This window comes from Cimex lectularius, unplaced genomic scaffold (assembly GCF_000648675.2).
Source record: "Cimex lectularius strain Harlan isolate CLEC.00 unplaced genomic scaffold, Clec_2.1 scaffold97, whole genome shotgun sequence".
Taxonomy (NCBI): domain Eukaryota; kingdom Metazoa; phylum Arthropoda; class Insecta; order Hemiptera; family Cimicidae; genus Cimex; species Cimex lectularius.
Genome location: NW_019392672.1, coordinates 18,074 through 37,218, shown reverse-complemented (window position 1 = coordinate 37,218; position 19,145 = coordinate 18,074). Strand labels below are relative to the sequence as shown.

Sequence of the window (19,145 nt, the reverse complement as noted above, 5' to 3'; positions counted from 1 at the left end):
TATCGTGACCTCGATCCACTCGGACACCAACTTCCCATCTCAACCCCACCTTTTGAATTTTCCCTCCTTTTTGCCATTTTTCAAATGTCGTGTAATCGGATTGGATTCTCGGCGACAAATAAAATGGCCACAGAGAGCTTTAGTGAAGTATACTTCATTTTCAATCATTAAATTCACTAATTTCGTGGTCCGCATGACCAATTAATATATTACAGTTAATTAAGGTTTTTAATTGACTTTTTTATCTCAAATAAAAACCTTAATTAACTGAAATATATCAATTGGTCAAGCGGACCACGAAACTAGTGAATTTAACTCTCAATAATATTCTCGACTGATGTCAAACTAACAAGCTGTTCTTAAGTAATTCTAAATGTTTAAAATATCATTTTTTCTCACAAAAAACTGAATAGATCTTCGGCGACCGTAATTTCTTTCAAGATTTTCGAATCAGCAGTCTTTTCAGGAAGGCCATATTGTTTCATTCTCATTTGTTTTCTATCAGATCTCAAACGAAAAAACAATCAGTAGCTTATTTGGTCATTAAATTGTTCCCAAAACATTGATTTTCCACTCATGTGCTGGTTGATTGTTGTTGTATATATATATAAATGTGTGTATAATTAGTTCATCTTATTTACAATTGTTTTATTTATTAGTCAAATTCCAATATTATTTTTGTATTCAAATAGTGATATCTAAATTATACTGTATGTAATTGTATTTATTATTTTATTATAGTCAATGTTAAATATTGCAATGTTTCCAGGTTATAAATGTTCTCGCCTTTTTTTAATTATTGTAATAAAATGGGCTATTCCTCATAATTAAATATATAAATCCCGCTGCTCTCGCTGCCTCCCTTTACATATTACGCTGTTTTTCTATTTTGCGTTTGTTGGACGATTTTCTTTGACCTTGATTGTTGAACAGACAGTGAACATGAAAGTCATGAAAAAATGGCCGTTTCGCCGATAGTTGGTAACGAATGGTTACCATTATCTTTTAATAAAATGAAAATTTCATAATCACATTTAATGATCTTGTTGTAAAGATCTGAACTTACAATCCAATTCCCACTCGCAAAAATCATGGCCTTTTGGAACCTAACACTTACCATAAATTCTTACCGTCCACAATTGCACAACGACAATGACCTAAATACAGAGTTGCGTCGGAAGTTACTTCAACTTTAGTCGGGCTTAGCCCTGGGAAGGGCTGATTAAAACGGCTTAATTTTAGGCCTGAAAAGGTCTGATTAGAATTTGATTTGGACATTTTGACTGTTAAACGCATAATTAAATATTGAATATATGTTCTATCGAAAAATCAGAGAGAGATATGGTAGAGTGATATAAAAGATCTTATGATGAAAACTGCCGTAACTTCGCGAATTATAAACCGTTTGTAAAGAATTTTTTTTCAATTGGTGTTAAAAAGCTGTTTAATACTATGAAAAATAAAGACACAATCCTTGCAGAAAATCCTTCATAATTTTAATCCGGACAAAAAAAACATAAAGTAATTAATCCAGATATATACATTATTTTAATAAGTACAGAGAGCAATTGTTTACTAATTTCAAATTAAGCTTATTTTGTAAAACAAAAGTTCCACTTTCCACGGTTTTTTAAACTTTAAGCTGAGAAAATAGTGAAAGAAGTGAAAAATTCTATTAAAACCTTTCGTTTCCCCTCCAACTTATCTTTCTCTCTTTTTACAACATTAAAATCGTATGGGTCCTTCTTTCCTTCATAGAGCCTTTTTGCAGAAACTTTTCAGCCAAAAGTTTTTTATTATTGCAATGAGAAAAAGCCTAACAATGTATTATGTACGCAGTTATACTACTTCATCATATTATTTACCTATATTTTTGTATTATGTATTATCGTTATCAACAAACAGGGTGTTTAATTAAATGTTTATGTTATTTTATTTATAAGTTTTTGTCTTTTTGATTTATATCGTTTTGGTATATATAGTGCATTGGTCATTTTTAATGTTGACTTATCATCAGCGTTATACTGAATCTATATCTATTTTTCTTCTTCAATTTTGTATACGTTTTTGAAGAAATGGGTTTTTGGCCCACAAATAAATAAGTAAAAGTAATTAAATTAATCTTTTTAAATCATTCCCAAAGAATTTCTTGGAAACTTCAACATTAGACGAGAAATTAGCGGGTAAAACTAATATCTTTTATGTCAAACCAGTATCATTTTCAAGGTGAAGGGTTATAAATATTCTGATGATAAACTCCGATTGAAGTTCAAACGAATTAATGTTTGGCTGTAAAAGTTCAGATTTCTTTGACGACTCCAATCATTCTCTGGCAGACGGCTTTAACTTAAATTCCATCCCGAAATACTTTCTTTAAAGAATAAAATCTAAAAAAGATCACATCCACCATAGCCGGGGCAGCAATTGCATTTCCATTCTTCAATCCTGGTCTGATTTCGAAATGAAAGAGCACAGTCAAACGTTTTCAAAAAGGTAACAATGCGAATCGTAAAAAGGAACGCTTGCCAATTGAACAAAAAACGTGCGGGGACCTCTGTTAAATAAAACATATACTCTGATTTTTTTAAATTCTTCCTATTCCAAACAAAGGGTTACAGGCGTGGGTTGACCGATTTCACTTATTTGGATATTAGGACGAATAATATTAGATAATTGTCTGAGAATTCCTGCGAATGGGATCTATGAGTCGAGAAAAATATTTAAAATAATTTACATTAGTTTTTAAAATATGGTTACAGTTAAACTTTGTAGTGCGAGCATTTCATGATTCGGATGACAAAATAATTTTTAAGACGATATTAAATGATGATTAGATAAAAAAATTAATACGATCGTCCATATTATTTTAGTTTTTTCGTAAAGAACAAATCGACTGATATATATACAAAGATTTAACGTACCACTTAATTTATTGTAATATATTTCGATCTAGTATCTATGGTTACAGTTAAATTTTGTTGTGCGAACATTTCATGGTTAGCATGACAAAATAATTTGTAAGACGATATTAAATGAGATTATATGTATAAAAATTACAAGAATTATTACGATCGTCCATATTTTTTTTCGTAAAGAACAAATCGACTGATATACACAAAGATTTAACGTACCACTTAATTTATTGTAAAATATTTAAATCTAGTATCTATGGTTACAGTTAAATTTTATTGTGCGAACATTTCATGGGTAGGATGACAAAATGATTTGTAAGACGATATTAAATGAGATTAGATGTATAAGAAATTACAAGAATTATTACGATCGTCCATATTTATTTCGTTTTTTTCGTAAAAAACAAATCGACTCATATATACAAAAATTTAACGTACGACGTTATTTATTGTATATATTTCGATCTAGTATCTATGGTTACAGTTAAATTTTGTAGTGCGAGCATTTCACGGTTAGGATGACAAAATAATTTGTAAGACGATATTAAATGAGATTAGATGTATAAAAAATTACAAGAATTATTACGATCATCCATATTTTTTCGTTTTTTTAGTAAAAAACAAATCGACTGATATATACAAAGATTTAACGTACGACTTTATTTATTGTAATATATTTCGATCTAGTATTTATGGTTACAGTTAAATTTTGTAGTGCGAGCATTTCACGGTTAGGATGACAAAATAATTTGTAAGACGATATTAAATGAGATTAGATGTATAAAAAATTACAAGAATTATCACGATCGTCCAAATTTATTTCGTTTTTTTCGTAAAACACAAATCGACTGATATATACAAAGATTTAACGTACCACTTAATTTATTGTAATATTTTTCGATCTAGTATCTATGATTACAGTTAAATTTTGCTGTGCGCGCATTTCATGGTTAGGATGACAATATGATTTGTAAGACGATATTAAATGAGATTAGATGTATAAAAAATTACAAGAATTATTACGATCGTCCATATTATTTTCGTTTTTTTTTGTAAAAAACAAATCGACTGATAAATACAAAGATATAACGTACCACTTAATTTATTGTAATACATTTCGATCTAGTATGTATGGTTACAGTTAAAATATGGTGACAGTTAAATATGTTGTGCGATTATTTCATGGTTAGGATAACAAAATAATTTGTAAGACGATATTAAATGAGATTAGATGTACAAAAAATTTCAAGAATTATTACGATCGTCCATATTTTTTCGTTTTTTTCATAAAAAACAAATCCACTGATATATACACGTATGGACAAATTTAACGCACCACTTAATTTATTGTAATATTTATCGACCTTGTATCACCAAAATAATGTTTTTATTAACATCAGTGATCCCAGGTCTCAAAGAGAGATTTGTTATTTATATATTCTTCATTAAAATAATTATCTATGACATAATTACGATTCTTCTTTATTTGGATAACGGTTGTCAAATAACAATGCAGATGAAATGCAGATACAAAACCGTCAAAAGCCGGTTCACCATCACCTTGTTTTTCACTCCAATCTAGAGTTTATTTCAAAATTTACGGGTAATTGCAGAACAATCTTTTTCAATTTTTTTAAATTAAACTAATTTTTATAACTTTTTGTGGTCTATATTGAGTTTGTAAATCTAGATTATTATTAAGTAAAGTTATAATTAAATTTAATTATATTAGTCATTTTTATCGGTGTCTCTGGATGAGTAACATTTAAGTTACTCTTACTGAAACAAAATAAGAGGTAATTAGAGTTCCGCTGTATTTTTTGTTTTTACAGAGAAAATACAATAATAGAAAAGGAGATGCAAAGACGCATACACGAAATAACAATCAATAAATAATTTTTTAAAAAGTTTTTAAATTGGAAGAACGCCGTGAAAGTTGGTCGATTGGGTTCACATTCATTCAGTATCTTGTAAAGGCTGTTTTTTTAGGACTTACGTTTCATCTTCCAAAACCGATAATTTGAAAAGGCCAATGAGAGAAGAGATATTTTAAGGATGGCGACGTCATACCATTTGGTTGATATCGGTTTATTGACTCGAGAATAAATCACAACCCACTGGGAAAATCCTCTCATTGGAAGCATTCAGGACGGTCGACTCAATTTAGCAGATATTTGTCAATAAAGTAAAACATAGTTTTATAATTGTATTATTTTTTTTTGTTTTCCGTATTTTCCAGCAAGTTCTAAACAGTTGAGGATTTCAGTACGCTATTTGGAATAACTATTCACGTACAAAATGCTAATTTTCCGTGATTTTATAAATACATTCTAACAACGTTCTTTATAAGGGAGCCAATAATAATTTAATTATATTTATATTAATTTATAATTTTTACTCAACAACTTATACATATTCATCGATACTTACAAATGTGGGGGCGCGAGTGTTTAGGGTGTCTGACGCGTATTTGCTTGCGGTCCTGGGTTCAACCCTGGAAAACCCAATGGTTTTTTTTTTAATTTAAAGTATTTATTATATTATTGGTAATTAGTATGTTTACCAAATTCACCTCTCCGTTACGATACCAGAGGGAAACCGCATACCGGCGGACCACGGCCACTAAACTATTTCCTATAGTATGCAAATTTAGATGGTCTTACTGTACTTAACAGCTTCCTTCGGCTTTACCCTAAGAGAGTAGGGCTCAAGGAAGGACGGGAAATATTGTTATTATTATTAATTTACCAAATCTAATAAGCGAGGCTTGGAAAAAATCCACCATACCAGTCCAATGTACACGCAGTAATGTCTTCCATACAATTCACTATTTTTCGTGGTCCGCTTGACCAAGTAATATCAATCAATTAATTAAGGTTTTAAGTTGAGATAAAAAAGTCAGTGTCACGAGCGGGATTCGAACGCATGACCTTCGGCTTGATAGGCCGCTACTCTACCACTTGCGCTATCGTGACCTCGATCCCCTCAGGCACCAACTTCCCATCTCAACCGCACAGTAGAGCAGCGGCGTATCAAGCCGAATGTCTTGGGTTCGAATCCCGCTCGTGACACTGACTTTTTTATCTCAACTTAAAACCTTAATTAATTGGTTTTTCCGTTAGTTAGGTTTTCACTATCAAATCTGATTTAAGACCTGAATGGAACGGAAAAAGTGTTACCCTGCTTCGTATAATTAGCATAGTTTTTAACTTGTAAAAAGTTATAATTATTAGTTGAAGATAACAATTAACAGAGCTTTTTTCCCTTTGCAAAAATATAGGAATGTTCAGTTTTTTTAAGCTCAACATGAAGAAATGTGCTTATTTTACTGCTTACAATTTTTTCCTAAAATTATATGCAATATTATTATCATATAGGGAGTCATTTTTAGAAGGCTTCGGTGAATTGTCTGTGAAATGTCTTGAAAACAGTGTACCATCAAAAAAACGAAAAATACGTGTTTAATATTTTTAGACTAGTTTCAAATTTTGACCCTCTTTTGGAGAAAAATTATGGAGGATAGCTCTGGCCCAGTTCAACTTGAAAATTTCACATTCGATCCTTTATATCCTGGCACGTTATTTTAAAGGATTTCTTACGCCGAAAATAATGGTGAAATCGAATGATAAATTAGACAAAAAATGGCAAAGTTATGGCCAAAAGTTTTGAAAAAAGGATTTCGTTTGTTTCGTTGTTAATTCCCAAAATTTTTCAATTTTTAGATAGTTGGATAGGACATCATGGCCGGATCTGTTGGCTTCTTCTGTCACCCGATTTAACTCTAATTGTCTATTTTCTGAGGGGCTGTTTAAAAAACTGTGTCTACCCAAATCATAACCCAGAAACATCAGTTGAAAAACTGCGGCTAAGGTTAGAAAATGATTGTCAATCCATCCCCCCCTGACTATCGCTCTGGGCACCCATGAAGGGTGGTTAAAAAGAGGAAAGCAAAAGAGCACCTTTACACAAGGAAGGTAGTTTGAACATAAAATTTTATACATGTTTTTTTATAATTTTTTGCCATAACTCGTCTTTTGACCAAATAAAAATCCGATCGTTTTCATAAAAAAACTCCTTTAAAATGAAGTGTCAGGATGTATAGATAATTGTATTTGCCATTTTCAAGTTGAACTGGGGCCGAGGTACCCAATATAATTTTTCACCAAAAAAGTGTCTCATAAGAATATCGGGGTTTTTCATTTAGCTAACATTTTACTCTTAACTGTAACTAAACATTTGTGAACCGATAAAATAAAACAACCTTGAGTTCTTTAGCGGAATCAATCTTTTTAAACCTTAAGAATAGAATAAAATAATTTTATAATTGGAGTTATTGTTAATTTCTCATGTAATTTTCATTTTCGTAAATACATTTTCGAAAGATGCAGCATTTTTTAGAACGATACATAAATAATTTCCATCTAATTTTGTTTATTTAACATTAGCATTGAAGCAAGTATTAATTACAACCAAAATTATAACTTAAGTAAATCTTTTTAATGTAATTTTAAGTAAAAAGAAACTAAATTATTAATAATAATAATAATTATTATTATTATTTTATTATTAAAAACATTATAATATTGACGGGGTTTTATGTCAGGTTTGAGATCGAAAATATTAAGTCATTGAAATGTCATTTATATCTAACGCAGATATAATTTAGATAAAACTATTAAAAATTTACTAGTTCAATATTGAATAGAAGATATATATCAATTATTTTGTTTTAATGACACTGTTTTATCCGAATCGTTAGTGGCTCCTTGTTAGCTGAAATTTATTTAACCTCAGCGGATGGAAATGGGCTGTAATAACTTGAAATAATCATGGGTGTGATGGAGGGTGCCCTAGGTAATCATATCAGCGAATATTACTTGGGAATATTCATCCAACAAATCGACTTAAGCCCAGCTTTTACACCCTCGTTAGTCAAGAACCGCGAGTGTTTATCTATGGTCTCGTCCTCCCCTGTACTACTGCGATAACGTACAATTATCCTGTGATGATGTGTGCAAGCTGTGAAGACTTCCATCACATGAACGGAGATTTCCTCACAATTAAATTAACAATCAATTTCCTGTACCATCTTCGTATATAACGGCCTGACTAACAATGTTGAACAACTTTTAACCGGCTTTATATTTTCCTAGCTGTCAGGAAAAATGAAATAATTCCAATTGGTTTGACAAAATTTTTAATTTTGTTTCCGTTTAATAGCAATTTCTCTAAGGAAAATCAGTATTGAACTGACAAGAAACCGTGCTCTTCATCTTCCTTAAAGCAAATAGACTACATTCATATTATCTAATAAAAGTTGATATTTACTCAAGCAATATTGCTCGAAACTGACGAGCAATTCTCATAGTAGTTTAGAAACACCCTCGGGTGATTACAGCATGTATTGTATGCCCTTTAGACTCAGCAGGAGCTCACCTAAGATAAAATAATGCTTCAAGCTATCAGGACTTATACGCTATTATATCGTGCTTCGTTTACCCACTTGAATTTAGAACTTGCGCCTTAGAGTGACAGAAGTTCAAGATTTGATCCGGATCCTTGCCTGATACTGATTCTTTTGTGTAAACGGTAAAATAAGAAAAATACTTAGCATTTTATATAATCAAAGATCTCCGGCGTTACGACTTTTGGCAACAGCGAAATCTCACGGAAAGGTCCTCTTCTTGGGCAACAAAGGGCTCTTATTACGGATCTCAACAGAATTGAAAAATGCAAATCAAATTGCAGTTTTGGACAATGCTCTTAAAAAGCCTCTCTTAAACTCGCCAGACTTTTAACAAAGACATTTTTATAACTACTTGTAAATAAAAAGTTCAAACGTTACGAGAATATCGGATGTAGTTAATAAAACCTCGCAACATATATTAAACTAATCTTTTAAAAAGATTGAACATCACACACACTTCAAAATTTATCATTTCTAGTTGCCGAACTATGTTTCATTTTTTTAAACCAACGTGTGGGACATTCGCATTTTGTCGTTTATTTCAAACTATTGTATTTTTTTTACTATATATTTTTATTTTAATAGACGGGACATTTTAATCACGTGTAGAAGGGTAAAATTTATAGGTAATAAAAAAGCGATATAGATAAAACGTGAAGAGCCGGCAATGATCCTAGCAGTTGGGGCCAAAAAATAATATACAACTATATGTATGTATTTGTAGTAGGTCCATCATCATACAAGTGAATACATCTATTAAGCCCATAAAAAAAGCCGACCTTTATTTACCTTGGTTTTTACACGAAAAAAGGGACAAAATTGAAAATGCATTTCTTCTCGGCCTTTTAAGTCACAGACCTGCGCTAGGTCTCATTTTTTAGAAAATTTTACGCTGAACAAGACGCTTTTTTAGATTTTTTCCTAGCTTCAGTCATTCATCAGTAAATGCAAAAATTTGGAAACATGTGGTTTTTGCACTTTTTTATAAAAACTTCCAATTGATCTGTCGAGCCAGGAAATCTCCCTCGGGCGGTGCCCCGTTGCAATCGATGGGAAATTTTATTACTTTCAATTGGTCACATTGTATTTGCTCGATTTCTCTACAGTTCTTGTGTTTTTTGCGAGTTTTGGGGAAAAAACGTGATTTTACGTACTCATGTAAACACAGATCTCTCTCTCTCTCTCTCTCTCTCTCTCTCTCTCTCGATTTTCTAAAATGCATAAATTTTGAACAGTACTGTGTTCGCAAATTTTACGTTCTACAACTTTTATACCGCGGACTTTTTAAAAAATGGAATAGGAAAGCGATAATTTTTACTTTGACCATTTGGGAAGCAAAATGCTTCTGCTGTTGATAACCACTTGTTTACTTCATCATGAAAACTTTTCCTTTCCATTTTACAGGTGTTGTGGTTGGTTGGCGGGGAATAACTTATTGAAACAGTAGATTTATGTATGGAAAAATCGGCAGAGAGAGTGATCGGTTTTTTCCATCAGCGTGGAAAAACACACTTTTTTGTCCGAAAAGCGTAAATAACTTGAAAACGGCTGAGAAGTCGGGCAAAGTGGACCAATTGAAAGGTTGTTGAATTGAAAGCTTATTAAAATTTTCTATTGATTGCTATTGGGGGCTGCTCCAAAGATGATATCCTGGCTCCAAAGCTCAATTTGCAATTTTCGAAAAAAGTGCAAAAATTAACATGTTCCCGAATTTTCAAATTTACTGATGAATGACTGGAGCTAGCAAAACATTTTATAAAGCCATCCTGGTCAGCGTAAAATGTTGTAAAAAGTGAGACCTAGCGCAGGTCTCTGACTTAAAAGGCTGAGAAAATATGTATTTCCAAATTTGTGCATTTTTTCCTGCATAAACCAGAGGTGATGGGTAGTGTATTTACTTATTTTTTTCATTTATTTTAGTATTGTGCATAGTATGTACATATTGCTTATATACAACTCTTAGGAAAACTTAAAAACAGAACAAGAAAGAGTTCTCATAAACAGATTAATGCTTCAACTTAGCTTAACCTTTATAACATTTTGGCGCCTTCGTTGGCAAAACTGACTTTTCAAAAATAAAGTTTGTCCGTATTAATATCATCAGTTCTCATCATTTGTTTAGATTTGCCTAAGTCAGATTAACATTTTCATTGCATTTGCCTTGAGGACAACACACCAGTTTAGCAGCGGAGCCGTGGCAGATCTCATGGGGTGGAGGGGTCACGTCCTGGGTGTCCGGCGCTTAACCGGCCCAATAAAGTTGGCCCTTATTGGTCCGGAGAGCTTAGCCACGGCACTATTGGTCTTTCTGCAACTTCATATTTTTCGCCTTGGTTTACGACCAATAACATCGGGTCGTAAGGGGCCGATGATTATTAAACGAGGTCTGGCTCAAATGGAAACCAAACTGTCTGTATTTACACCTCTGGGCAATCTTTTCCCACTTCGAAGGAAAATTGACAGATCCGTTTTGGGCCTTAACGAAAAAAATAAAAAAGATGTTTCACTTTTATGTTTGAACTTAAACTACCAGATTTTTATTTAAATGATCAAAATTTAATACTAATAATAACGAACTATTACCGATCAACTGAAACAAATTTTTTTGCTAAATTCTTCTAAATACTATCAATTAATTGAAACAATTTTACAGTTTTGTGACAACCAAAAATTTACATATGATTTAATAAATTTTTTGAAATTGCAGAATTAAGAAGGTTACTACGTCCAACTTGTATAACATATAAATGTGCCAACTATCTCCGGAACCTCTTGTATAAATTTTACAAAATTTTGTACAGTCGTTTATTAATGTTCAATGATGATGTCGAAAAACAAAAATTGAACTCTTTGTGATTGATCATGCTATTGTCATGTGTTACGTTTGTGTTTTGAACCAAGCAAGGCAACCTCAAAACCGAATCTAATTATTCCAACACAGGGCTCTGTATTGTCTTGGCATACAGAGGTCTTGATCGGACCTGAAAACAAACAAATCAGGTGCCTTTTTAAAATATAAATTAATCAAAATTTTAAAACAAATTTATTAATTCAACGAGGCAATATTGACAGTGAGCACAAATTAAATCTCTTTCATCTTTTCTAAATTTTAAAACAAAAAAACAATTTTTTGGATTTCACCAAACAGGAATTAAATTCATTAAAACTATGTTCAAACTATTTGACAGACTGTAAACAAAGATTATAGGAATTAATTTTATGACAATCCACTGGGAACTACAACTTTTTTTTGTTTTAGAATCTAACACTTCTGCTCCGTCATGGAAGCATGGGCAAAATTGATAAGAATTTCTAAGTAACTGAACTCCTTATCAGGTACATAGGAAAGATTTAGCTAAACTTCTGAATATGAATATTGATGATTGTTCACTAGTTTTCGTGGTCCGCTTGACCAATTAATATCATTCAATTAATTAAGGTTTTTAGTTGATATAAAAAAATGAGTTCGAATTCCGCTCGTGACGCTGACTTTTTTATCTCAACTAAAAACCTTAATTAATTGCTTAATATTTGTAATTTATACCTATTCTTTTAATTAAGTTTTTAAATATTATGATCATGATTTCAGCGTCTTTGGGTATGTTTTCTTATCAGAGGCGAAAATAAATTGAAAATAGTTTTTTTATCAAAAACCTCGTGAAAAAGTCTGTCACGGTTCGAATCGTTACACTGGTCTGTCAACTCTTTTACTCGTGGGCAAAGACGTTTGTCGTTGAAATGTGTGTTGTGAAGCATGGGATCGAACATCAACAGAAATGTAGTTTATATAGCTTTAATAACAAAACTCACATCTCCTAAAATATATATATTTGTTGATTAAAAAAATATATTTCAATATAAGAAAAACTTGCAACGACGAAAAAACCGATTAAAAATGACTCATTTATTAACAAATCACCAATAGATTAATTTTAAACTAAACTGCCAAAAAATGAAAAGGGATATTTTTAATTTATTCTTAGTCTATTATTTTTAATTAACTTAAATGATATATTTTTTTAGTTGCATAAAATAAAATCGAAAATACAAACAAAAAATTGTCAATCACCATTTATCAAAACAAAAGATTCGAAATAGTTTGTGGAAAGTTGGCCTCACATCTTATGCCCCTTTGCGACGTACTGCAGTAACAGTTCGCCACCAGCGACTTAGGAGAATATGGTGCAGCGAGTGCCTAGAAGAGAACAACGATAGTAATCTTTTTAAAAAGATAGTTCCTGCTCACAGTGAATTGTTTTCAATGATCCGGATTTCGAGCCTAAAGCTCATCATCAGGTTGAAGGAGCTCTACAACCACGTCTCTTGACATGAATTGCAAGTCTGAAACCCCCGGTCCGCGGCCATCGTGATGTTCCAATGAGGAGCTGAATTGTGGCTTATAACGTGGGAAAAGAGTTATAAACCGCTTAAATATTATAATAATAAATACTCTAAGAATGGTCGGGGAACCGAGGGGTTCATTTTTGCAATTCATTCCGAGAGACGTAGAGCTCCTTTAACCTGATGATGAGCTGTAGGCTCGAAATCCGTATCGTTAAACAACTTACTGTGAATAGAAACTATCTTTATAAAAAGACTGGACAACACACTCACTCCACCAGTTACCTTTTCCAACGTAATGCTGTTATGTTTACTGATGAGTCACATTTCTGTCCGGTCGTTGCAGTTGCTTCTCCTATCACTATACAGACAGAAACGCGACCACGTCTGCTATCGTGACTTCGCTCGTGTTCGAATCCCGCTCGTGACACTGGCTTTTTCAACTTAGCCATAACCGTAGATAAAAAGTGTAATTAATTTAGTTTTTTTCAGTTGTGCTATAATCTGTGTAATTTAAATAATTAATAAACTTAAAGCTCATGTGGTTAGAGTTCAGCCGAAGTTCGTGGGTTCGAATCTGCTCGTGACACTTTTTCGTCTCAACCAAGATCTTCGATAAATTGATGTAAAAAAATTTCTTCTTCTGGCATAGTTCCATGTTTTATATATTATATGCACTTAAAATTTTTTAAATTCTTAATGCTTTAGCAGTTTTATGAATTCGGTCCAGTACGAATTAACATCGCTGTAAATGCAAGGGCTATAAATCTTTATTTCACATTTAATTTAATAAGAACATTTTATCTTCATCTGCGAAATAAAAGTTTATATCGAGAATTCAGAATAATATTTCGTACAAAGTGTAACTCTAATGTTTTAAATAGTAAACTAACGTAAGTGCATAAATATTTGTTATCAAACGACTATATAAGCATGCGTTCGGATATTTTTTTAGTGTTTAAGGGTGGCCTTTAATTTTTGAGTTGATTTTTCAGCATCGTACAATACTTCGTAAACGTTTGGTAATTTCTTACAAATTTTGCGGTGTGATGTCGGCGGGTTTTTTCTGCCTTTTTTACGTAGTTGTAAGGAACAAACGTTGGTCCACTTGTGGAGTGTTTTCTCGTCGCTACCTCTTCATCACAAAAGAAAAGGCCAAAGTGCTCATGTCTCAAACCAATTTATTTCCGTCAGAGTTCAATTCTTCCTGGTCATCTTCCCTTTCCCTTCTGTCCTTGGACTCTAATATTTTTTCTGTTTTCCCATCACGCAATTCCATGACTGAATGGACGCCATATGTATGTTATTTAACATATAATTTTTTATAGATCCCTTTATGTTCTACCATGTTATTTTTGGGTCTTTATGATTCTACATAGTACTTTTTTCAAATTTGTGTTCACCTTAACGATAATTTTATGTTGAAGGCAACGTTATACTATTTATCCATAAATGTTAAGCGGCCATAATTGACCATATTATTCATTACATTAATTATTCTAAGTCTAGGTTGAGATGAAAAAAAGAACTTACATAAAAAGAATAATTAATTGAAATAAATAATATGGTCAATTCTGACCACTAAACATAAATGAATTAGTTTTATGTTGATATTTTTTGACACTTTATATATCTTAGTTTGTTTTATTATTTGTTACAACAGCTTTATATACAGTTATTATTATTTATTAAGTACTCTCCATTACAGTTGCTGCTTTTAAAACTGTCTTAATTTATCTTTATTGTACTTCATTTGATCAAAACTTAAGGGAAAATTTACAAACGTTTTAAAATTCTAATNACCTACACTGCCTCTAAAAACTACCCTTTTTTGGGTTGTGTCACTGTTTTTGCATATATTGGCTCTCGGTATTTTAAGAGGTTTTTTGCTCTAACGATAATGGTGATCAATGAATGACTGAAAGGTATTAATTTTTTTGTGATAGTAACAAACAACATACAAACTAGCACAAATGCCCATGTAGTAAGTTTTATTAAGATTATTCAACAAGCAATATTAAGATTATTTTTGGCTCAAATGTGCTTACTTCCTGGAATCAGCTATTTAAAATATAAAATTAATTATTGAAATATTGTGTTAAAAATGAGGTGTAGCTTGTAAATAAGGTGTTATTGATTATTAAAAATATTGTAATTAAAATATTAAAAATTCGTTGAAACTATAAAAAAAAATATATGTTTAGCGGTCATAATTGATTCATTTAATTAAATTAAAAATAATAATTGATTGATATAAAAAAAACATTTAAATGAGTTTTAGTACTCAGGAAAACATGTTATTGGTAAAAAAGCCACAATAATTTGATTTAAAAAATACAACAAAAATAAAAAGATAAACATATTTTTAACACCCTTACCTAACTTCTTGTAGCATATTTCCATGTTTTATGTGTTATATGCACTTAAAGTTTTTTTTTTAAATTCTTAGTGCTGTACCAGTTTTACGAATTCGGTCCAGTACGAATTGACATCGCTGTAAATGCAATAGTTATAAATCTTTATTACACATTTAATTAACGCTTCGGACACTATAAAACAGGAGTACAATCGTTTCTATGATGTATCGAATAATTAGCTTTAACTTCCCTATTATTCAGTCGACATGCTGGAAGAGTTATAATTGCACCGACATACCATTCTCTGTAACCATTAAAAAAAATAATTTTGTGGATGTAAACTTCTACATCTTTCAGATACAAAACGACGAACGACATTCAACTATATTAGAAACACACATTCTCTTTTTCACTCTCTCTCGGTGGTGAAATGAGAGATTTTAAGTTGTTTAAAAAATATTACTTCAAAGCTGGAAATTAATGGTTAGTTTACGCAAATGTGACACAGAAACTACATTTTATGTTTTTTCTCGATAAAAGTATTAAATAGATCAAAACCCTGCTTTTAATATTTTGGCAGTTCTTACATGTCGACAATTTTCCTCCGCTATGCGCAATGTCATTATTTTGGAGGGAAATCTGATCAGTGTCTCTAATTGACAAGAGCGATGGTTCCCAGAGTTTGATAAACTGTTTATTTAGTACGATTTTGTTTTGTAATTGTAATGAACTAATTAGTCGTTATGAAGTTGTTCAATGGGTCACAAGATGAAACAAAGCAGATAATGAAGACCTCGCGGAAATGAAAAACTACATAATTCAGTTCACCTTAAGTAGTCAAAGACGGTCTCGGTGCCAACACTCAAGTAGAATATCGAATCAGGAAAGGGTTAAATGAAAAAAAATCCTTATAAATTTACATATAAACATTACCTGTGAGCTAAAAGATCCTAGGCAAAGTCCTGAGCGATTTCAATCCAAAGCGTTTCATACTGTGAAGAAGTAAAAAAAATATTATTAATAATAATAGTATAGTATAACGTAATAATAATATTGTTATTATCACATTAATTTTATTATCATATAATATACTTATTCAGAAATCGTGAGATGCCGTCTGGTGTGCTGTAGGTTTCAGAAAAACATTTTCTTTATCGTGCCAACGTTTCGAACTTTATTGAGATCATCTTCAGTGCCTGGGATTTACAAATATTGTTTACATTTAACAAATACATTTAGGATGTGGAAAAGTGAATTTGTACAATGCAAAATATATTTTTTTATATTCAATCAAAGTATTTCAATCAAGTGTCAATGTATTTGTTATATGTAAACAATGTTTGTAAATCCCAGGCCCTGAAGATGATTTCAATAAAGATCGAAACGTTAGCACGATAAAGAAAATGTTTTTCTGAAACCAATATCACATAAGACCGCATTTCACGATTTCTGAATAATTATCGATTAACGGTCACTAATCACCACACATATAATATACTATAAAAATGGTATATAATAATAGCATTACTGCATAGAAATTTGTAAATATATTTTAGATATTATTCAGATGTTTACTGGAACATTTTCAGCAAAACCGGTTCAGTAGGTTTTGTGTCTATAGTATTGAAACATACGAATAAACTGGGTGTCCCAGTTCCTTCTGACGAAGCTCAGGGAATCGATTCTTCTCTTCGTTTGGAGCAAAAAATGCTCAGGAGAAAATTTTTGGAACGTTTCCTATTTTGAAGATATTCGTCAATTTAGGTTTTTTGAACTTTTCACTACCTTACCACATAAAAACGCTTACAACTTCCTTAGGTTACCAAAAAATACCTACAACTTGTCAAATTTCATAAAAACTTCTTCCTCTAATATGCTTTACGTTGATATATCCAGATTTTTAAATAACGTTCTAGTAGAGTTGAAAAATCAAAGTAAAGAATGTTAGAAGAAGAGGTTTTTGTGAAATTTGACAAGTTGTAGGTATTTTTTGTGACCTCAGTAGAACGTGCAATCATGACCAAAATTTTAAATTTTGCAATTTTGACATGTTCCCACCGATATTGGCTTACATTTTATGTCATTCAGTTTATTGCAAATAGAAGTATCTTACAGCAAATTTAGCGTTCTTTCAAATGGTGTAATTGGATTTCTTTTAGTCTCAACATTTTGGAAATTGTAAGCGTTTTTATGTGGTAAGGTAGTGAAAAGTTGAAAAAACCTAAATTGTCGAATATCTTCAAAACAGAGAACTTTCCGAAAATTTTCTCTTGCGCATTTTTTGCTCCAAACGAAGAATAGAATCGATTCCCTGAGTTTCGTCAGAAGGAACTGGAACACCCTGTATATATAAGGTAATGTACATATATANTTACCTTATATATATATATACACTATACGTATATATAAGGAAGGTAGGTAGGTAGGTTTTTCTGAAAATGTCACAGTTTATTTAAGTCCAATCTCTGAACTTTTGGGACAAAGTTTGGCCTTATTGAATGTAAAATCTCTTCCATCCAGGAAACCTTGAATTATTGGACTTTTTATTAGAATATTTTTAGCTTGTAGATTTGTGAATGAAACCTAGAAATTTAAAGAGTGTTTGTGAATTTAACTTATCACAAAATTCCTCTCAAGATTCTTTTTGCAATTTGTATATTTCGTTTAATTTCGGCCCACGATGTTTATAGGTTAAATAGTTTTCATAAATAAGGCTCTGTTTATTATTTGTTAGTTATTTATTTTGCGTTCGTTTAATTTAGAGGCAGGCTCATTCGACAAATACACCTATGCCGACTTTTTTTCTTTCTCTTAATAATTCAGATTGAATTTGTATTCATGAACACTCTGGATCATGGTACGGTCTTGAAGAAGAAATCAAATTCAATTGTCACTGCTAAGTTTTTGACCTATTTTAGGGTCAACACCAGGTAAAACATATTTAAGTTTTTTTTCTGGTGATCTTAAATTTGAAGTACCAACCAAAGTACTCTAACAGTATTCTACATTATTTGTTTTGTGCATGCATTCTGCATATTTAGGATTCAACTTTGCCCTAAAGAACTTAAATTTTGGATTTTTGTCCAATTTAATCGAGTCGTATTCCACTTACGACAAGGTTTAAATTGAAAATGTCTTAGGTGGGATATTGTGAAATTTAAGTAATGCCGGTATGTGGTTTGAACCCAACGAATCGTCGCCTACTGTTTAATCCAATATGCAAACTATCCTGCTACTACAAAAAACATCGAAGGTCGATTTTACGCGATGTATTATCGCTGAAAACAATGTCGGTTTTCAGGTGTTCAGGTGTTCAGGTAAACCTTTCGTTTGTATAAATTAATTCGTGTTCATTTGGTACGTCTAACAGACTGCGACCTTTATTGTCGTAAAGCTATTTCTAACAGCCGCGTGATGGCAATTAAAATCTCCGCAGATTGTAACTGGTATCGGGAGAGTGGTTCCCTTTGTGTAATATTGTTCTGTGGTGTGTTGTAAAGCGAAATTATATTTATATACGACCCACTTATTTTAGGGAAAATTGACACGAACACGCATTATATTACATGGACATGACCATATATTTTTTGTACAGTATGTGGTTTTTAAATAATAATGCGATTCAACATATTAGATAGAATAAATTCTTTCAATATGTAGATTTGATAGATTCTTTCAAGATCTTCCGTTTTCTCTATCACATCATATAATATTGTACTTTATAAAGGGTAGAAAAGATCAGGGCAAAACCATGTTTCCAGGATTGTCACAATGCTAACGTTTTTATTATGAATATACGTTTCTAAATTTCCTTTGTTTGCAACGATCGAGCATTCCATTGGATTATCGACAATTTGTTTTAATAAGGGAGAGGGATTTATACTGGCATATTCTTTTAACTTTTCTGGGATTTCAATCATAATTTCTTTTAAAACTTTGTACACAGCTTCGAAAATTGCATTAAAATTTAATGTTTTTTCCTCTAAATTTTCTTCAGAAGGCCACTACGGATTAATGAAAATTAAACCATCCGGTATATCTTTCAATACGGAGACAGTAGGGGCGTCG

The 19,145-nt window shown here is 31.6% G+C and overlaps 1 protein-coding gene across 4 annotated transcripts in view; it reads right to left on the bottom strand.

Annotated features, from left to right (window-relative positions):
• The window catches only part of LOC106667120 (neuropeptide CCHamide-1 receptor), a 113,574-nt gene extending 97,496 nt beyond the window's left edge, over nt 1–16,078 (bottom strand). For 3 of the 4 annotated variants that reach the window (XM_024225330.1, XM_024225331.1, XM_024225334.1), the window contains exon 1: nt 16,011–16,078. The gene's annotated coding sequence lies outside the window, so the exon portion shown is untranslated. The remainder of the gene's footprint in view (nt 1–16,010) is intronic. The other variant, XM_014394833.2, reaches the window with a different exon arrangement.
• Between the last annotated feature and the right edge of the window lie 3,067 nt (nt 16,079–19,145).